This window comes from Xenopus laevis, chromosome 8S, assembly GCF_017654675.1.
Source record: "Xenopus laevis strain J_2021 chromosome 8S, Xenopus_laevis_v10.1, whole genome shotgun sequence".
Taxonomy (NCBI): domain Eukaryota; kingdom Metazoa; phylum Chordata; class Amphibia; order Anura; family Pipidae; genus Xenopus; species Xenopus laevis.
The window spans coordinates 67,711,266-67,734,788 of NC_054386.1; the positions used below are offsets into that span (position 1 = coordinate 67,711,266).

Below are 23,523 nucleotides of genomic sequence, written 5' to 3' on the forward strand. Positions count from 1 at the left end.
AGGCGGAAGTGAGGTACCGAATGGAAAATGGCGGCGCCAAAGTTTGAACGGTGGAGAAACTAACGAACAAGGGTACACAAAGCCACTACTAGACACTTTTTAATATGGCGTTTCAGGAGGGGGGCTGCTGGGAAACAGAAAAAAATAGGTATCGTTTTTTAACTTTACTTCTCCTTTAAGGGGTTGTTCATCTTTAAATACATGTTTAGTATGATGTAGATAGTAATATTCTGAGACAATCTGCAGTTGATTTTCATTTTTGATTATTTGTGGTTTTTGAGTTATGCATTGAATAGAATAAGAGACTGGAATATGAATAGGAGAGGCCTGCATAGAAAGATCAGTAATAAAAAGTAGCAATGACAATACATTTTACATTACATTATATTACAGAGCATTTGCTTTTTAAGATGGGGTAAATGACCACCATTTGAAAGCTGGAAAGATCCAGAAGAAAAAGGGAAATTATAAAAAAACGATAAAAAAAAAATAATAAAGACATTAAAAATTGCATATAATTGGCCATTCTATAACATACTAAAAGTTAACTTAAAGGTGAACTACCCCTTTAATGCAATACTTGTATTGACGTGACATAGACATGATATAGAATGTCATGGAATGAGATAGAATTAGTTGGAATATGGAATACATGAAAATGTCATAGATTTGTGCCTATCTGTGAGTGAAGTACAATATACTTTAGTTACAGATCTAAGGATTAAGAATACGGAATGGAGACATTTAAGAAGCCCGGCACTGTCCAGAGTCCTGAAGGGTTGAACTAAACTAGTGGATAATGAGCTCCTAGTGGTTCTCAAGAGTAATTCACAATGCAGTTGTTTAAAAAAAATCAACTCCCAACACCTCTAGCATGCATTTCTCATTTTATTCACAGAAGATCCACAAGTCACATGTTCTACTGTTACGCAAGTCAGTTGCAGGCACAGGCTGTCTCCTAACAAGAATAATTTTCTAAATTTCTATACGATATAAATGCTTAATGTAATGCTAGGAGGAAAAGTGTGTTTTAGGTATGTGGTGGCCAGATAAGATATGGGTTTGTACAACAGTAAGAAATGGGCGCCTGTCTCCCAGCCCTTCAGGACTCTGGACAGCTCCAGGATTTCTAAGTGAAGAAACAAATGTCCCAACATTGTGATGATTCTAAATCTTACGGGCATATTTATCAAGGGCTGAATTTAGAGTTTATGGGAGTTTGTAAAAACTCCCATAAACTCAAAATTCAGAAAAAAACAACTAATCGAAATTTATTAAAGAATTAGAAGTTTTTAAATTCCGATGAATCGACCTGCAATCTCGAATCGAATTTGATTTTTAAGTCCACCAAACTACTCCAAATTGATTGTAGGAGGTCCCCCATAGGCTGAAACACCAATTTGGCAGGTTTTAGATGGCAAATAGTCTAATTCGAATTCTTAAAGGTACAGTACATGATACATTTCGAAATTTAATTTCAAATCGAATTTGGTCGATTCCCTAGTTGAATTGCACTAAAATAAACTCATAATTAGAATTTAAAAATTAGAATTTTCAATTCGACCCTTGATAAATCTGCTGGAACACTCCATTGTGGCATGAGCTGCTTTTTACTTATCAACCTAAGGTGCAGTCCTGGAACAACTCTGTTAGGAACCTGGGAGATATGTAAGCTCAGTCCTGTACTGTAATATATATATATATATATATATATATATATATATATATATATATATATATATATATATATATATATATATATATATATATATATATATATATATATATAATTCTCATCAGGCTGGAGCACTCATACAATCAAGGCCGACTGCCTGGGTGCAGGTTACAGATAGTATATACAAAAGAGTCTTGAAAAAACCGCACTCACAGGACTTGTAAAGGTGAAAAAAAGAATTCTTTTTTCACCTTTACAAGTCCTGTGAGTGCGTTTTTTTCAAGACTCTTTTGTATATATATATATAGATATAGATATAGATATATAGACAAATACAAGAGGTCCTCTGCACTCAACCCATATATATACTGTATATATATAATTTGCTGTGTGCTTTCATATCGGTGTGTACAGTGATTTCCTTTTATTTTCACAAAGCTTTTATGATTCATTTAGAGTAATATATAGGGTAAATTAAAAAGCGTCTTTATATGCAAGACCAGTTTTGCGCTTTCTGTTGGTGTCAAAAACTGATCAATGTTTTCATATCACACTGATTTTATGGAATACATTCTGTTAATGAGATATTTTCTGAAGTATATTTTCCTCTGCCCCAATCCAGATCCCCTCCTCCTTACTATTATAGCACATAAAATACCTGTGAGTCATTGAATCATTAGATGAATCCTTTCTTTTTTCGTCTTTTCTTTATATGCAGGATTGTGCTTAGGTAATCAGATCACATACAAGGTTATAATGCCACATTTGAAGGGATGTGATTGAAGAGCTAGTCTGGTTATGGACCTCTAATACCCTACATTATTTCGAATTCTGGTGCATTTTTTCATACAAAACAAATAAGAAGTGACAAACTTTACCACCAACCTCTAGTAATAACTTATGACATCACTACACTACAACATATCCTTCAGTATTGTATACTGTACATACAATCCACAGTCAACAACTTGGGGGTTATTTATTAAAGTCTGTTTTTTTCTGGTCTGAGTTTTAAAGGCTAAAAAAACACAATTTGTTCGTAGATAAAAATACTCAAATTTTTTGAGATTTAGTAAACCCAGAGGCTGTTAGAAGTCCAAATAAAAAAGTACTCCATTTCAAACCTGCTGAGGTCATGTAGATGTCAATGGCAGATATCCCATTTACAATTGGAAGATATCATGATCTGGCTGGGTTTTGTACAATAATCCAAAAAATTTTAGGTTTTCAGGCAATAATCCATAAAAACCTGAGTTTACAGAGTCAAATCGGAAAAAATATATTTTATCGAGTCTTTTCCCGTACAAGATTTTTTTTAGTAATTTTATTCATAAATATGGTAAAAAAGTGCATAGGAGTTTGGTCGAAAATAGTGAGAAATGTTCTGATTTTAGTAAATAACCCCCTTAATCATTTAATCCAAACCAGTTTTCTGTATAACCAAACTACCATTATAGATCACTACAATGTAATAATAAGGTTGCTGCATTTGTATCAGCTAAGCCAATCCTGATATAAACATGCCATTACTGTAATATAAATACTGTAATATAAATTGTAAAAGGAGGTAGGAGCCCATATAGTTAAGCCATTCCTGTTAGATTTCATTAACTGTAAATTTGATCAAAATGCTACCTCAGGCTATATGACTTTTATAAATCATGTACAATAGGACTAAACAAACAGCACACGCATATGAAAATAAAATCATCATTTCTCAAGCTTTTCCTCAATTTTACAAGCTAGAAGCAGGATGCTCTACTATCATTTATCATTGATTTGATGACCTAAAAAGTCATGGTGACAAATGACTAGCCTGGGCTTCTGGAGAAAAATAGAACAACGATTATCTTTTTTGAAAGATAAATTAGACTGTGATGAAGAGGGAGGAGCTTAAAGCTTCAATTCACCTGCTTAGCATAAAAAAACAGTTTATAGCTGCCTATGCACTGTGCATAGCTGGCAACTTAAGACACATTTTAAAAGGGAACTCTGGCTTCCAAACCAAGATTTGATAAAGAGGCACACATAACACTGAAACCCCTAATATACCCATCACAGTTATCTGTTTCTTCAAAAAGTATGAATAAATGCCATTTTCTATGCTGAAATTCAGCTTTTTAACAGTTCTTCTCTTTCTGTGTCATTTGAAATCCTGGCAGGGTTGAGGGAGGAACTAAAACACTGATGTTACAAATTGTAACAACTTCTCCATAGCTTACAGACAGCATGCAGGAACTACATAACCCACATGTGCAGGGAATTGTGGGGTTTGGAGGACGCTGGCTGTTGATACAAAGTAACAGTAGTCAGCCAGCTCAGCAAAGTAGTCAGAAAGATCAGCAGAAGAGCAGGGGGCTAGGCTTAGGGAACTGTCAGAAACCATTAAAAATCATGAAAAGTCTGCATATTTTTTAAATTGATGTATATTGCAAAATTGCTTGAAATAATGTTCACTTTTCAAAAAGCTTATGATTTTGTGGCATTCCCCTTTAATTGATGAAAAGGTCTAGGTGTATGTATATTAACATTTTATGTTTCTTAAATCTATTCAAGAAAAAAACTTTTTTCATTCACAAAAATATTGCCAAAGTGCTTGTAAAAGAGACCAACAGTATGACCAAAATGTGCATTACAAACGACTTGCCCTAGGTGCAGAGTTCATCAATACATTTAGTAACTAGAGTTCAAGTCACATATCAAACCAACAATTACATTGGGTTGTGTAATAAATTTGTTTACTAAGTTTGCCTAGGTGTAGTAATCCATAGCACTAATCAGCAGGTAGCATGTACTGGTTACAGTGCATTTGTTGCTATGGGTTGCTGCACCTGGGCAAACATAGTACCTTTTATTATATAAAGAGGAAAAAGTGTTATTGTCATGTAACACAATGTACATTTTTAAGCAGACCTTTGGCACTTTTCTGTTGGAAGATATTGTTAAACAAGTGACCAAATATAATACAAACATATTATTCAGCTGCAATAAGGCTAGCATGAAGCACATTCTACTCATGGTAGACATTTTATCTGGAAGTGACATTCCCATCAGGTGCTTCATGATCAACATTAAATAAGAATGAAGTCTTTCTCCTCGTTAGCTTCAATGATATGGTGTACATGGCTATTTTTAGACAATTTCCATTTAATGATTTCATAGGCAAAAAACTGTTGGTTATCTGCAAGAAAAGTACTAAAGGAAAAAATGGTTGTGTGAATCTCAAGATTTCCCCATTAAGCGGCACACTGAACACTTTCTTTTCCCCAGCAATTCCATACATAAAGTAGCATGCTATAAATATTAATCTGACAGTGTAATTGTAGATGAAACCTTCATGAAGTGTTAGCTACAGTGGAGTAACATTCTCCTCTTTTAAAGTAATCTATGCGTAGAGCTGTCCATGGTACTAAAAACTTCAGTCTCCGTTAGTTAAAGGAAAACTATACCCTCAAAATGAACACTAAAGCAACAGATAGTTCATATCATATTAAGTGGCATATTAAATAATCTTACCAAACTGGAATATATATTTAAGTAAATATTGCCCTTTTATATCTCTTGCCTTGAGCCACCATTTCGTGATGGTCTCTGTGCTGTCTCAGAGATCACCTGACCAGAAATACTACAACTCTGTTAATTGGCTCATGTGACCTAACATGTATGGTTTGTTGGTATGTTTGTGAGTACAGTGAATCCTACGATCCCAGGGGGCGGCCCTTAATTTTTAAAATGGCAATTTTCTATTTATGATTACCCAATGGCACATACTACTAGAAAAGTATATTATTATGAAAATGGTTTATTAACATGAAGCAGGATTTTACATATGAGCTGTTTTATGCAATATCTTTTTATAGAGACCTACATTGTTTGGGGGGTATAGTTTCCCTTTAAATGATTCATTCTCTCCCAAGCACACACAGTGCTGATAGTCTAACTGTGCTAGAAGAAATGTAGGCCCTCGGTATGCATTCTAAAGAAACTATTGTGTAATCAACTCAAATAACAAGATTTCAACTGTACATATACTTCAAAAGCAATGTAAGTATAAATGACAGTTGGCATTACAAATACAAATTAGGCCATTTGCTTTCAGCCTTGCTCCCCCCATAGATGAAAACAATTGCGGCTAATCAAACTTCTTCCTTAAACTTCCATCAAAAAGACCCTCCCGCTGTGACAACAGAAGCAGAAAAACATGCACATCTCATCAGAAAAACATTGTGTCATTCTCTGCACATTTCTTAGTTAATAAATAGGAAGCATAGTGCTTTATACAGTTTTACATTGTCAGCAGCAGGGCCCATTGACCCCACTACAATAAGGTTGTAAGGCCCTGCAGGCAGGATCCCCTGCTCCTTAAATTATATTATTATGAATAATATGACTTATTCTCTGTATCTATGTACAAGATCACAAATTAGAATATAGCAGCATTAACATGAGTTTTCTAGTTGTAAGCAAGAGTTCGAGCCTACAGTTTATTCACACTTTCCTACCTCTCCCAAATATTTCATCTATGTGTTTAACCTTCTCTCTTCCCCCTCCCCCTCGCCAATCTATGAAATGTTTTGGAAGTGCAGAAAAATGTAGGGACTGCTTCTGCACACTTTGCAACTATTCACTTTGTCTCTCTCTCAACTACTCCCTCTTTCAAATCCACCAAAATTACTTTTGAAAGGCCATTTTCTATTCTAGGCCCATTAGCAGGATTGATATAGTCACTGCTAAATCTCCGTTGTTACCTACTGGACTAGATACACCAGCAAGGGTCATCATTATGTCTCCACACGTATTCATCTACTGACTCAGCTTGTATTCAACTAAAATATATATGTTTATTTTGCATTGAGTTTTCTAACTACTTCTAATAACTTTGCTTTGACTAATAATCAATAAAGTGAAAAAAAGAAAGCATGGCTTCGTTTAAATTTTTTGCAAGCAACACATTTTTCTCTGTTTTGATTTTTTTTTTACTTCATATTTTAAGTAAATGTTTCTCTAAAAATACAGTTCCAGTCTAGAGATTTTGGGAGATTTGTTTGCTGTTTGCAGGTAAAAAACATAAATTTCTACCTAAGGAAATGTTGCTCTTTATTTATTTATTTTTATTTATTCTTTGAGATGAGTAACGGAAACAAACACATCCAATCATTATGGCAAGTTAAGGAAAAACTTGAACAAGTATTCTGCAATTGACTTGATAAAAATGCAGATAAATATTTCCATAACACACAGTGAGCTCCCTCTAGTGTCCAAATGTAAAAGTCCTAGGATATAACTGCTAGGTCAATTAAACTCATCAATGGAATGTTTCCTTTCAGCAGCAAGATGGCATTCTGCAGCTATACCAGAGCAAATATAATAAGTGATGAGGGAACTATTTTGTAATTAGTAGTAGCACCATTGGACCCTTACTTCTATATGAGTTCCCACTTTTTCCAAAATCATCCTTAACTGCCACTGTTTGTCAGAAGCATATATACCTTGTATAAGTATGATGATGCAGGCTTACAGTATGCATTTTCTGTACCGACTTTTCAATCAATTGGTTTTTTAAATTTAACATTCTGGAATGCATCAGTAAAATTGGATTTAATCATTGGAGCCTCATATTTCATGTAAGCAGCAATTTTGTGTGTAGAATGTGTAGAAGACCCCCATGGTATTTATTTAATTACTTTTATATACTGTCTCAGCTATGTTTGCTAATCTGCTAAATGTCACATTCTGTGTTCTCGCTTAGTACATTTTGAATGATTTTTTTTATGAATATTCACCTATGTTGTCTGTATCATTTTGGCAAGACTAGTAAACCCATACCAAGGTGCATAACACATACCGCCCAACATTTTGCAAATAGAAAAGAGGGACAAAAAGATTTTGCCCACGGAGCGGTGATTTTTTTGACCACACCCATTTGTGTGACCACATTCCCCTAATTACCATGTTCATTCTACAAAATTTGGCAGATTATGAAAGTTTCAACACATTTCTGTGGTTTTTATGTGTTATTACAGTTTTGCTAATGAAGGTGAATTGTCCTTTAAGCTGCAAGTCACAGTTTCCCCAAGAAACCTGCTTATCTTAAATTGTTACAATTCATTATTTGCTTATCTTAAATTGTTACAAAAGTATCCAAGTGCACCTGTCACTTTTTCTGGGCTCTCTGCCAAAAGCCAATTAAGTTAAAAATGATGTATCTTTTTCTGGCTGTTCAGTGCAGAAGATCAAAGGAAAGTCAGGACATTTCAGTAACAAACCCGGAACTGCAGGTTAAACTGTAAAAATTGTGACTGTCCCGTGAAAAACTGGACAATTGGGAGGTATGATAACATGTGTTCTCCCAAGGTCCAGCTAAAGCATGTCATATTTAAAATAATTTAGCTGGAGAACAAAGCCTTACAATACCTTATCATTCAAGAGTGGGATTTTACTAGCACTTGCACCAGGAATCTTTCATTTAAAAGGTGATTATATATTTAATATCCTTTCAACCAATGGAAAGAGTCCACTTGTTCACTGGTGACCATAAGACTGGGTGATTCCACATCTGGATAATAATGGAATATATTTGTTCTTATAGTGTCACAAAATATCCCCTGAATAAACATATTTTGCCTGTTGCCAGGTCACAAGCAAGGCTCTATTGAACCACTCCAAAAATCCCACCTGTACCTACAGTATAGTCAACCTTCTATTTTGGGTGTCCTTATATTTTCACTGCTGTGTAGTATCATTATTTGTATGTTTCTACTCTGTTTCTCAAACAGTAGGCTATGACCCTATGGTGGGTATAAACAGTATATGATGCTGCTAATCACCAGGATGTGCATGTTAGTCGGGAACATGTATGATGGAGCATCACTTTACAAGCTACAGGTTCAGATACAAGGATGCAGTTGAAGGGCACCGATGATGCTGGTACTTTCTTCCAACAGCAAACGTTCTCCTGCGTAATGATTGCTTTCTCCTATTCCCAAACGAGCAGATTGATAATAATCCAGCTAAATGTATACAAAGGCTTCATGGCAAAATTGTGCTCCCACGTCTATGCAATTTGCTAATTTTTACTGCACTGCTAATTTGTACTGAGGTTCTCAATTACATTCTGGTATTCTGCACCAGTAAAAATGACGGCTGGACAGAATGGAATCTGCAGCTCATCTCTGTGTAAATGTATTTACTATCTGAAACTAGATAAGCATGTTTTTCAGGGGGCAGCGGCTGGATAAAAGGATGGTTTAAATGCAATTAGAGAAGGACAACTTCATTTATTTCTTTGTATCTCTCATGCACCATTCTACAGTGTGAGCACTTGAAAAGGGTAACAGCCCTGTTAAATCCACAGTGTTAATAGGAGTTAATAGAAAATCGTTGGACATTGACCGGACATGGATATTCCATGGATTGCAGTTGGATGCTGGTCTTCAATTATATATTAATTATATAATTATATTAATATAATTATATTATTAATGTTTTAGTAGATCGAACGTTTCCTATGTTAGACTTTTGTTTTACTGCCAATGTATCATACAACTAATGTACATTGATTCCCTGCTCTATCTTACATGATGAACAGCTAATTAAGCCAATTCAAAGGTGCCATGAGGGGCTACAACTGTCAATAGACACCAGTTCTACTGTTCAATTAATTTGTCCGTGTTCACTACTACAGAGTAATGCAGAACTACAGCAATCAATAACTGCCTGATTAATAACCTCATCCGGACCATGAAGGAATCCCTTGCCACGTGTAAACTCTGCATGCCAACAGGATATAGCAATGGCTGAATAGGAAAGCACTATTCAGTGTAATTAAAAGTTATGTTACAGATGGAATAATAACAGTTCACATAAACCAGTGATCCACTCTCCCCCCTCCTATCAGAGTTCTGTCCAGTGAGTCAGCTTATTTTTCTTTTTTTTTTTCTTCTCTTCTATCCTCTTCCCTTTAAAGGCATACATACCTCCCAACTGGCCCATTTTCTGCAGGACAGTCCCGATTTTGACAGCTCAGCCTGCAGTCCCAGATTTTTATTAAAAAGTCCAGAATTTCTCTTTGATCGCTTGGACTGATACCAGAAAAAGATACAAAGTCACTGAAAATTAAAATACGAGGCTTCAACTCGCCTCATTGGCACAGCACCCCTGCGCGCATGAGCATAATTTCTTCATACCGGAGCACAAGCACCTAGTCTCTAGTGCTCCAGAATCAAATTTCCCATGCGACTGGCCTAGGCCTGAGCCTTTGTGGCCCTGCCGCAAATCCTGACTTGATTGTCATTATAGTCAGCAAAGAAGTAAAGCAACTCACATAAATGATATGGTAAAACCCTATAAAAGAACACAGAATTATATATAGTTATATATTACTTTTTAATAAGCAAAATAAATACAAAACCAATACTTTATATAATACCATACATAGTTTAAACTGTTTTCATGTTAAAATTCCTATTTTTAGTGTTCCTTTGATTTCTCTTTGTGTTCTCTCGCAGTTTCTTTTATCCCCACTCCTGTGGTTTATATGCCCTTTGCTTTTAATATGCAAGGGACTCGAATTTAATGACCCAGGTAAAATTTACTTCCCTTAGCAACAGAATTGAGATTTACTTTTGCTTTTCTTATGGCACAATACTGTTTAACGTTAACTGGTTGCCAAGGGTTACTGCACAAATCCATAACTGCACCTAGAAATAGAGCCAACATGAATAGAGCTTCTGGCACACACAGCCATGCCTCTTTCCCAGTTCACATCAATGCCGTGCTTTGTGTGGGGACTTGCCACACAAAGCCGGGCATTGATCTGAACTGGGAGAGGGGCATGTTGTTAAAAGTAAAATAATGAATTCAAAAAAATATTTATTGTGGATATTTTCATCTCTTAAGAAGGTGTGGCATAAAGACTTCACAGTCTGTGGGGTCACTAATCAACTGGACAACATAGGCAGCTAGTCATAAATCATCTTTCATCTGTCTGCTTAAGGGAAAGTAATGAAAGGAAATATCTAACTGGCTGCCATGGGTTTCTGCACTAAGGCAATTTTGCTTAGTAAATGAGCACAGAGTGCACTAAGCAAGAGAATTTTTCAAGCCTGAATTTGGGACATGCCACTGTGCATATTTACAAGAGATCCACCAAGAACCCATAAATCAATAAGCAGAAGAGTAATTCTACTGTTGCAATAAATAATATGGAATTGCATGCACTGGTTATTATCAGCCAAGGGAAGCATCCTTTGCACTGTCACATATTTACTAGATGAAGGGAGTTCAGACATTAAGCTAGTATTGCTCAGAAAGTGGCGTGTACTGTAAATTGTTCCCCTCTGCTGCTGAAATGCAGGCCATGCAATCTCAAAAAAGCTATGCACTGTACAAACAGGTTTTTCAAGCTGACAGAGGTCAAACTATTTTAATATTCTACCGCATATAAAAATAAATGAGTTGGATGATGTGTTTAGAATGCTTGAGCATGTTTTAATAAACACATTAAGGACACATTTAAAATTACAAGGCATAGTACTAGATGCAAAAAAAAAATAAAGCTGTGTCAGTCACCCTCCATTCACTAAAGCTTATCCATGGGTCTTCCAAAATCCATGTTAAAAGAGCCCAAGCTGGAATCACAAACCTTGCAAAGCAAATTGATGAATCTTCAGGGATTTTTAACAGAATCTCTTCTACCAAAAATGACTATGTTAAAGGGATTCTGTTCAAAACACAGTTAATAGTGCTGCTCCAGCAGAATTCTGCACTGAAATCCATTTCTCAAAAGATTTTTTTTATATTTGATTTTGAAATGTGACATTAGGCCAGACATATTGTCAGTGTCCCAGCTGTCCCCAGTCATGTGACTTGTGCTCCCCCCAGCAGCCTAACAACAGAACAATGGGAAGGTAACCTGATAGCAACTCCCTAATACAAGATAGCAGCTGTCTGGTAGATCTAAGAACAGCACTCAATATTAAAATCCAGGTCCCACTGGGACACATTCCGTTACATTGAGTAGGAGAAACAGCATCCTGTCAGAAAGCAGTTCCATCCTAAAGTCCTGGCTCTTTCTGAAAGCACATGACCAGGCAAAATGAGCCGAGATGGCTGCCTACACGCCAATATAACAACTAAAAAAATACACTTGCTGGTTCAGGAATGAAATTTTATATTCTAGAGTGAATTATTTACAGTGTAAACTGTGTAATTTAGAAATCAAAACTACATCATAAAAATAATGACATAATCCCTTTAACTATAATGTAAGAATTATTTTTAAAGATGATATATTTTCCTTGAGCATTTCCTCTGATAAAGTCTCAATTTGGCCAATAGATTTATGAAAACTTACTGCAATCTAACTCCCAGTGGTGAATTTAATAGAACAAACTGTATTGTGCATGTTATCAATCAAGTCCTCCAGAAGCCTCTACAGACCACGGCAAATATGTCACACCACAAAAGCATGGAAACACAGCATATCCCCCAGTGACCTCCTCTCTAATTCATTGTTTGACACTTTCTGTATCCAAGGCAAATAGCAGTGTCATCAAATCTATGACAAGTCATTTTTATAGTGGAAACTACAATAACAGATGCATGTCAAGCTTGCTTGTTGCTAAAAGTCCCCAATTGAGGACAACCAGGGTGGCAATTTCTTTTCAATATGCAAAATGTTAACTTAAGCAGGTCAGGTTAAATGCTTTTACTTACATAATAATAGATCTCACACACACACACACTCTCTAATAAAATCTGAATGTATCTCTGTACAAGAGATATCTCAGTTACTGTAGAGAGGGACAGTTTTCTCTAGAGGAATTCTATCTTGTGCCATCTTACACTAATTATACCTAAGAATGTAGTTTAGCAAATGGATGCAAAGATGAGTATCTGGCATAGCATGTGACACTATTTTGTGATATTACTGGGTCCCTATCATACAGTAAAATATGGATTATCAAGTGACTCATAGCAGTATAATACATACAAGCACTGTTCCCCTCTACCATCCCCAATAAGTTTTAAAAACCACAAAAGATCATTGAATCGTATACTGTCTACATGAACAAGTAAAGAGAACACTGACCTGGTTAAACTCAGAAAAATATGAGCCAAATTCCAATTTCTAGATTTTTATGTGTATATATATATATATATTATATATTATATACATTCATGTATATCTACTTATATATAATACTAATGCTGCTGACTGCTTGTCAGTCTTACTTTTTGTCCCCCAAAGAAATGCTTTACAAGGCAAAAAAAATTGACTAGTCCTCACTTATTTCACATTCTGACGTAGTACACAATTCCGTATAAGAGATACTTTTTTGCTCAGGATATGTTGAGTGCTCCAGTGCAGCCTCAGCAATAATATTTTTGTTTCCCATTCCCAGATAAAACATGTATTAATAAAAAATACTTTTGTGGGTTTAGCTTCCATTCTCTAGAGAATATCTCACTATAGCTAGAAGAAGGCTACAAGATACAATCAGCTGTATAACTCCATTCCTAGGGAATAAAAAAACATTTCTTTAAGGACAACTACAACAGCCAATTTAAGAGTCAAAATTCCAAACCCTGATTCTGCAGTATGCCAACACCATTACCCAGTAAAAAAGTTTTTCAAACTGGTTCAAACCTTCATTAATAAACCTATATTTGGTCAGGTATTGGTGGTCAGGTGGTGGTCCAGTCACCCTGCTACATTTCCAAAAGAAATCCATAGCACGGCAACAAATAAGTTTTAATCCCAAAGTTCATCCAATTTAGTCTCTGGTTGAATCTGGACTATGAGGAGCTAAAAGAACAAATATGCATTCATTCCAAATCTCCCACTAAAGGATAGTTTTACTAGAGTAAAAATGACTATGCAACTACAACCTACTTGACACAAGTACTGCACAGCTTATTAGGATTCAAGACAATATAAATTGCCCTCTTATAAGTCAAGAATGAAAAAAATGTTACTGCAGCGTCTCTATTTCACATATATCATGGATTGTCTGTAAATGCCTAGGTTCCTTTTTCAAATCATTTACAACTTCAGCAGCATCTATCCAGAACCAGGACTCTATACAACATACTGATTCGTTTACTTATAGGTATCATTTTAAATCTCCTATTTTTGCCTTATATTGTCTTAGACTTAATGTTGACCTTGTACTCAGGATCAAGGCCGGAATAACATAATGAACAAAATTATTCCTGGATACTCTCAGTACTGCACAGCCTGTGAATGGCTTGGATAATAAAGATGGAATCTCTAAGCCAAACTGTGCTGAGCACATCCTGAAAGTCAAAAGGAAATCAGACTCCCTCTGTGTCGAAGGCAGACAGCAATGTCATCAAATCTCTGGCAAGTCACTCAAACAGAAGAATGTACTAAACGACACATTTTACAGTGCCAATAACAGGATACATTTTAGCCACAAGTGACGATTATATAATTTTTCTTAATATCTTGCAAGCAACATACAAAAACCTCAGCTTATACAGGCCATATGACATCCATAAATTGTGACCAGTTAATTCCTCTTGTGAATTGTGTGAGATTGCAGGTTGAGACCTCTGTTTTTTACGCATGGCAAGAGCAGGATCTCTTTAACCCTATGTGTTAGAATAAGGTTTGACTCTTTCTAGTTATTTAGTAGGCTGTGACCTACCACTTCTAGTCTCATCCAACAGCTTTAGATCACGCTCTGTGTTTCAAAAGGTTACATTTAAATACTGTATATCTGATAATCAAGAAAAATTTGTCTTATTACACACAATAAAACCCAACAAAGACATCCTGCAACAGCATTTGTGCCAACCTAACCTATGGGGGGCAACTGAGTAGGAATCTCCACAAACTGGCTAGAATAAATAATTCCATGTCCCACAGCATGGATAAATCTGATTTACTTTCATAGAGTGCTTTACAAAGTTACATTCCTAAATTACAGCAGCTGTGTGCACCCAAGGAAGTTTAAATGTCAGCATTCTGGAGCAGAAAAAGCATCGTGCTAAGGGAAGGCATAAAAAATGAACCACAGATGTAAGAAACTCAATAAATAACACTGAGAGTACATGGTGAAACCAGGGAGAATTGCCCGTAGGTTGGAATTGGTTAATGGTACATTTCTTCAGAAAAATAACAATTTTCAGCCTTTTTTATTGTTGATAATTACTCACAAACTTTAATCTCTTGAATGTTAATGATTTATCATGCACTTGGCAGTCCTGCAGCTGTTCAGCATTATCCTTTCTGGTTTTGGTCTTTTGTTCACAGTCCCACATCTTTTTGCACCAAATTCAGCTCACAGTGTGAACAGATTAAACAGCATTTATTTAGTTTAGAAACATTCCCTTTCCAGCCAGTCGATTACTTGGGCTACAGCAACACAAATAAAGCAGAAAGCTTCTACAAATACAGAGTAAGAGTAAACAGAAGACACTAAGCACTGAATTGGGGAATATGACATTAAACCTCATGCTATCAACTACAACATTCTTTTTTCAGGGTACCCAAATTTAGTGAAAGAACTACAGCATGTTTACAGTACCATACAGCATTTAATGTCTACTTAAATTATTACTGTATTTAGGGGAACAGTATACCAACCCAATTTTGGGACCCAACCTATAAATTAAAGTCCTTAAACTACAATAACACTATAAGGCAGAAAATATGAAAATCAGGTTTGTTAATGCCAATAATACTCTATACTCTGGATCCCTGGATAATAATCTAAAGAAAAATTGCTTAATCTATACCTGTGAGGTGCTTAATGTATCTCACTAATGAACTACCCACATGAAAATCATTACAAATAACATCAATATACACACATATAGAAAAACAGTGGAAATTAGTGGATACATTTAAATGTACTACCCAGCATGGTTAGGGATAATACAGCCAAGCAATATCCATGCATGCCAGCGGCTAGTTATGCATACCAAATATATGATAACCATTTGCCATTTAAATATAGCAAATGTATATTTTGTTTCTGCAAAGCCAGGAACAAATGAGACTCCGTGTTTCAATTTCCTTTCCTGACACCTACGTGTGCCCTTTATCTTAATAATCTGCTGTCTCAAGCCATGACCCTCATTAACCCATTTCCTGTCAGAAAAGTCATAAGGGACTTGATTTATTTGGCATGGGCACACTTAACTATAACACAACTGTTAATGTACACACACACATATACAGTTTTGAGGGGAAAAAAATGCAATACATTTTTAACCACATATGAGTGAAAGAAGAGTGACACCTTTACTTCAGGGAGTAGTTAAAAAGATTTGTACAGACTGCCTCACAATAGAGAGATACTGTAAACAGACAGAACGCACACACGGACAATGTTTTGCACAGATTTGTGGGCGTAATACAACTATTAAACTAAACAATTATTATGCCAGATGCTTGAATCGAGCATTTAATAATTAGTCAGGGTTTGTGCATCACTAGGTGTTTATAGGAACATTTCTTTGCCAATAATGTACGTTTTGCATAAAACATGTAACATAGTAAGTTAGGTTGAAAAAAGACACATGTCCATCAAGTTCAACCTTGTATCCTTTGTAGATTTGCTTATTCTAACTTTCCATTCAAATTTCTACATATAGCCCACAATGGACCTTACCAACTATTCAAAAACGTAGTATCCCCCCCCCCCACACAATCTATGTCAGGTCACACAATAAGTACACTATGATGTTCCTTACCTGCAATCTATGCCCGTTTAAACATTCAGCATCCTATGATGGACTTTACCTGTGTTCTACAGCAATTCAGACACTATGGACACCTATGGACCTTACCTGCCGAGCTTTCCCATTCATGCATTCATTATTCCATGTTGGACTTTAGCTGCAGTGTATTCCAATTCACATTTATTACTCCACGATAGACCTTCCCTGCACTCTATGCTCATTTCATAGTGATGGGTGAATTTCTCCTGTTTCACTTCACCGAAAAATTCGTGAATTTCCTGCGAAACGGTGAAAAATTTGCAAAAAATTTGTGAAACTCGAAAATAGTGGCTTGGGTCAATTTCGACACCAGCATTAAAGTCAATGGGCGTCTGAATAGTGTTGATGCGTCCCGATTTTGATGCAAGCAACTTTTCGGACGTGCATCCAAAATTTTTTGATGCCGGCGAATTTTCACAGGAGTTTCGTGAATTTATTGGGTGGCGGTGAAACGCAGAAATTCGCCGCAAATTCGCGCCAGCCAAATTTATTTGCCATCACTACTTTACAATCATAGTACCCCCAATGGACCTTGCTTGCAACTTGTTCCCATTCACACATTTAATACCCCCATGATGAAACTCACCTGCAACTGAACTCATTGTCTCAGTATCCCCCCATGATGGACCTTACCTGCAGTCTATGTCCATGTATACTTCAAGCACTAGTCTCTGATGACCTTAATTGCCTTGTATGGCCCTGCACACACAAGAATTCTCAAGGTGGACTGACATGCTGTATATCTCTCATGCATTAATACTACCTCTAATGTACCCCCAAATAGACTGTATCTCCACGTGCACATATTAGTACCCCCAAATGTAATGTATGAATGGTACAGATGGGGCAGTTTATCTCCCTTATTACCCGCATTACTTTGCCCCAAACACAGCAGAACACCCCTAGCCTTTGCCACCCAACCAAGACCTCACCTGCTGCGTCTCCCCAAAGCGCATTCGGATCAATCCCATAAAGTTGCTAAAGCGGTGTCGGTAGCGAGAGCCATAGAAGCAGGCAGGTCGCTAGTGTGAAACGTCCCCAAAAGTCCCAACACTCAGTCCATCTCATGTCTCATAACTTTGTGTGAGAAGCGTCTCCCAGCGACCGCGATAAATGTCTGACAGGTCAGACTGTTGCTGTTTGACAGGAGGGAACTAATTTACAGCCTGGTCCTTGTACGTCCCATAGCAGCGGTAAATAGTGGCCCTCGACCCTGAGAAATCACATCAATCACATCGTTACTTTGTCTATTAGTGTCCGAGTGCGCGTTGTCAATCGCTCGGAAAGTGGGAGAGCAGCACTTGGATGACAGGTGACATATCCTGCAGCCACGTGTTTGCTGCTTACCCCCCTTATAAAGTATAGTGAAGCCCAAGGAGGAACGGTCATCCCATAGTTACACAAAGCGGGCGAGAGAACAAATCCAGACAGTGAGGGTGACGGTCCAGGCAGTGTCCTGTAAAGTGCTTTGGTCCTATGAGGCAGCTCTGCTTTGTACAATTCCTGGCTCCGGACTGCGCGCTGTAGACTGCTGAACTCTCCAATCCTCAGCAGGGAGGGGAGGGCTCGATCTGCTCATCTCCCCCTTAAAGTCACAGTGACATATTGTCGCGATCAGTCAAGTGGCACCCGGGTCTCTGCTAATAATCATTTTATTTCAGTGCCTTAACTGAACACAAAGCAACCAGCAGCTGTGCGACTGCTTCATTAATACTGACTGAATATCTTTCCTTCCTCTCACTCTCATGCTCCACAACCTCCATGGAATCCTACTTCCTCATGGGACCCCCTTACTTCCTGGCCCCCCTGCAGCCGCAGGATCTGCTTCCTCTGTAGTTACCCCCTGCATTTGAGTTTGTGACACACATTGGGCAAATTTACTAAGCGACGAAAATTTGCCAGCGACGGCTTCGCAGGCAGCGCAACACTTCACTCAGACAACGCTAATTCACTAACATGCGGAGTTGCGTCCAGGGCGCTGATCGCTGGTGAAGTTGTGCTAGCGTTAATTCGACAAGCAGAGCGAAGTTGCGCTAGTGTTGGCTAATTTGCATATGGCGGGAAGTTAAAATGATACTGTCATGGGGAAAACATTTTTTTTCAAAATGAATCAGTTAATAGTGCTGCTCCAGCAGAATTCTGCACTGAAATCTATTTCTCAAAAGAGCAATCAGATTTTTTTATATTCAATTTTGAAATCTGACATGGGGCTAGACATATTGTCAATTTCCCAGCTGCCCCAAGTCATGTGACTTGTGCTCTGATAAACTTCAATCACTCTTTACTGCTGTACTGCAAGTTGGAGTGATATCACCCCCTACCTCCCCCCCCCCCCCAGCAGCCAAACAAAAGAACAATGGGAAGGTAACCAGATAGCAGCTCCCTAACACAAGATAACAGCTGCCTGGTAGATCTAAGAACAACACTCAATAGTAAAAACCCATGTCCCACTGAGACACATTCAGTTACATTGAGAAGGAAAAACAGCAGCCTGCCAGAAAGCATTTCTCTCCTAAAGTGCAGGCACAAGTCACATGACCAGGGGCAGCTGGGAAATTGACAAAATTTCTAGCCCCATGTCAGATTTCAAAATTGAATATAAATAAATCTGTTTGCTCTTTTGAGAAATGGATTTCAGTGCAGAATTCTGCCGGAGTAGCACTAGTAACTGATGCGTTTTGAAAAAACATGTTTTCCGATGACAGGATCCCTTTAACCCGGGTACCCAAAACATTTTTTATGGACTTTTGCAGCCTACCACCCTGAAATAGGGAAAAGACGCCAGCGTTTTTTGGGACTAATTGGGTTTTTTTAAATAATTTTCAACAAAATATTGAGGAAGCCCCATTGCACTTCGCCTGGTCTGAGCTGGTGAAGGCAAGTCTGGTAACGTTCAGTAAAATGCACATTTTAGTGAATTTGCGGAGTTACGTCCATACACCAGAGCGCAAATTCACCAGGCGTAAGAGTGCGAACTAACGCTAGTCTATCTCCTTCGCTAGTAAATCAGCGAAGTTCTGAAATGACGAATTTTCGCCAGCATTAGTCACTTCACCCTTTAGTAAATTTGCCCCATAGTCTATGTGACAATCGCATCACTGGTTGTTCTGGTTCATCTGCTTGTATTGTCCCTCAGCTGAACTTACTGCACAAACATTTCTTCATGAGCTAGAGAATCTGATCTCCCATTATAGGTAGAATTTTGGTGCTCCTGACACTGGTTGAGAATTAGAGTTCGACTGTAGTTGCTACTTTATCACAAAATAACACCATGGAGCACATGCACAGGTAAATTGTATTAGCCGGTAGTTTCCACTGTGTTTCTCATTAAAATAATTTGATCTGAAGAATGAATTGATACTGTGGCAAATACTGCTGGTTGTATTACTGTTTGTATAACTGTTATACGGCAACCTCTGTGGGAAAATATACAGATAAAAAAGATGTTTGCATGTCACAGTTTATTTGGATGTTATTTGTCAACCAATTTATCAACTGTCAGATACTTGTTTATCTGATACAAGTGACATTAAATAGATTCACAGAGGTGAAATTACCGGACATCCATTTTATTATGTTCTTTAGATGTGTGATCTTTATTCCACAAGTCTGATAATTGTCTAAGTAACCATACCCTCTCTCTGTTATTTCTCAGTCTCCACCTCTAATCTTGTTAAGGCCAGGTGCTAACAATCTTACCATGAAGCCCCTATATACGTCAGTGCCTGCATCCGAGCTATTGCTAGAACATGTTTGTGTTCTAGCCCCTTTGTGCCCTAGTTCCTGTCTGCCTTGTTCCCTGCTCCAGATTTGCTTTCTTGTTCATGCTTTTCCCTCAGTCCTCTTAATTCCTTGTCCTGCTACCCAGCCTTTATTCTGACCTCCTGGTTTTGACCCCTGGCCTGTTCCACGGACTTGGATTGCCTGCCGCCTTCCAAAGTTCCTTATTAAATCTAGTTCTGATTTCATTATGTATTTCTGGTTCTTCTCACACCAAATATGGAGACATCATGTTACCAAGCACCTAGGCACCCACCTGCCAGCCACTCACCTGCAGCCATGCCTGACATCTACGGACTGTAATAAGGTTGTGCTACCTAATAGTTGCCATCAGGAGTAGGCCTCCCATACAGTCAATTAAGCAGGGTAAGGCACATTACTTCTAATGAGAAATCTCATGAACTTGAAGCAGATAGGATGGTTAAAAAGTTTGTTCAGCAAGGTTATGATTAAAATAAATTAAATCAAATAAAATTGGATCTTGGTAAAATGAAACATGAGGAATTATTGGTCAGGAAAGAAAAAGTAAAATAAAACAAAAATTGCATTTGTTTCAACATTTGGTAATTTGACTCCTCATATAAAAAGAACTCTACTCAAACATTGGAGGATATTACAATCAGACCAGGAAGTAGGACCATTTTTTAGGGAAACCCCGTTGTTTTCACATAGGCGGGGCAAATTAATACGACAGATACTGTCTAAGAAAGTATTATAGGGGGTTATTTATAATAGTCTGAATTTATCTACATTTTTTCTGAAAAAAACTCCAACCAAATTGGGGAAAAATTTGAAAAAAAACATGAAAAATACACATTTTTCTGAATATCCACATGATTTTCAAGATTTTTTACCCAAAAACTCAGATTTCTTATGTTTTTTGTCTGAAAATTCCGAAAACTTCAGAGTATTGTGCGAAACCCATTGAACATCAAAAAAATCATTGGGACTTCTCCCATTGACTTATATATAACCTCGACAGGTCTGAGATGCCGGATTTTCAGATTCGGACTTTTCAATCCTTGGGGTTTAATACATTTTCAAAAAAAAATCTAATTTTATACTAAAAAAACACATGGTCAGGGGCATTTGGACAGCTGCTATTCTCTAATGGAAGGCAGTGGTCCATAAAATGTCCATGTGCCATAGGCCTAAAAAGAGTTTTGAGTCTGTAAAAAGCCTTGAAAAACAGCAATGAGGGACACCACTTTTTACATCACTTTTCCCAACTGAATTTGTTTGCTGACTGAATGTGTTTTATTGACTTCAATGGTTTAAGCCAGGTCTGTTTCTGTTTATAAATTTCCAGCATAATAGTTTTCATTGTAAAATTCCAGAATAAAAAGTTTCAAAAACAGCGATCCTCCAGTGGGAAAAAAAAATATTTTTAACAGTGGCAATTTACTTTTCACCTAAAGTTTTCCCATTGACTTGATTGGTTAAGACATATATATATATATAACAGCATACAATAACTGAATAAAATACAACAATTTATATTACACTACATTTTACACTGTTTTTACAGAGTAAATAATTGCATGGCTGATAGGCCCCTAAAGACCTAATTGTTTAGTGGGGTCAACGAATTAGACATTTCCAGAGGCAAAACATTCTAATGACGTAGACTCAAAACCAGGAACTGTCCCAGGGAATTAGGGGCAACTGTGCTAAGAGAAAATTGCCTTTTTGCCAGATAAGCTTGCAATCTATATTAGCTTAATTTATAAACAAGCTAATGCATTGAATACACAATTTCTTTTAGTTGCTGTTATATTTTAGTTGTCTTTTACTTCCTCTATAAAAGCAGATCTCGAAAAATAACAAAATATGAAAGAGGTTGAACAAAAGAACTGAAGTCTTGTATACATCTCACAGAACATTTTGCTTATTCAGGCTAGCTTTTATTATTTGACTTGTTATTTGTCATAACTGAGCACTGCCAGCACTCAACTTTTTACCATTTGATTTAAAGGAGGTTCTGCAGCAGCTGCTGTCCTCTGCTTTTGCATGAAGTGTTTCAGAATTGCTATTAGGTTCTACAGAAGGCCTGCACACTGTCATTATATTTTTACATCAATGCCACAACACCAGATGATGACCCTGTTCACTTTGCTTTTTGCTTTTCATGTATGTTACAAAAGACTCCTATTTGAGAAAATGCTTAAAAGCGTTTGGTCACCAGCCCTCACAGTCTGCTTTTCTGTATTTAGAGGAGAAACAGAATTATTAGTAAAATAGCTATAATTTACTTAGAAAGGGGCTGAACAGCAGCAGATCTCAATGTGCATCTCTGTTTAATTACTCTATACTCATCACGCTGTTTGCTATAAATATGTGGCTGAATATGTATTTCACTGTGCGCCAGTCATAATGCACCCCCCCCCCAACTGTCAGACAGGATAAATCAAAGTGCATTCCTCACAGCCGTGAACAAAAGAGATTATATGTGAGCAGATGTGAAAAAATGTGCGTGCTCTGCTTTAGGTGCTTAGGCCAATGACACTCATAATGTTTCTCTACCTGTGGATATATGCTGGAAAGCAAATGTTTTTATACCCATCTGGGCCAACTATCACTGTCATGAATATAGACTGTTGGCAAATGTGGGTGTTAGGGGTGAAAACCACTTGTCATGAGCATGTTTGTTTATTCATATAAATGACTGGTGGCATAGAGAGGTAGAGATAAAACAGAAATAGGCTGGCAGAGAAACATCCATCACTCTTATGGCTTGATCTCATAACTTAATACCAGTAGGAGACTTGGGGGAACATTTTTGAATGCTGCACCTGTACAGTAACCTTTAACAACCAATCATCAAATAGCGTTAAACACTGAATTGCAAGTTTATAGCTGAAAACGAATATATCATTGGTTGCATTCACATCTACTAATCCTGAATTTTATATGTAAAGTAGAGTACATAATAAAAACTATGATTCAACTTCAAGTGCAGCAGACATGATACCCAATTTGTTTTATTTATTAAATAAATAATATTTATAAGTTAATTCTTATTTATTTAAAAAATGTACAAAGCAGGTATATCTGCTTTTCTGCCACCCCCTTCTCCTTGTTTGGCATTAATATAAAGTCTGTATTCAGTGCACAGTGGCTAAAACTGCTGATATCACTGGTCCACGGTGCAGGTGAAATTGGCCTATATATATGCCCTCAGTATATTTGCTTGACATATCTTTTCATTCCCTGCATTTTGATTGTGGGGGAGGGAGAGACACAGCAATATATATTCCCTCTGTTTCATTGCCACAATCTTTCCCTGTAAATGTTGTACAGCTAAAAAATGTGTG

The 23,523-nt window shown here is 37.1% G+C and overlaps 1 protein-coding gene across 1 annotated transcript in view; it reads right to left on the reverse strand.

The window, feature by feature from the left end:
* The window catches only part of LOC108700132 (X-linked interleukin-1 receptor accessory protein-like 2), a 470,858-nt gene extending 452,902 nt beyond the window's left edge, over positions 1–17,956 (reverse strand). The window contains exon 1 of the mRNA XM_018233033.2: positions 17,362–17,956. The gene's annotated coding sequence lies outside the window, so the exon portion shown is untranslated. The remainder of the gene's footprint in view (positions 1–17,361) is intronic.
* Positions 17,957–23,523: the final 5,567 nt, after the last annotated feature.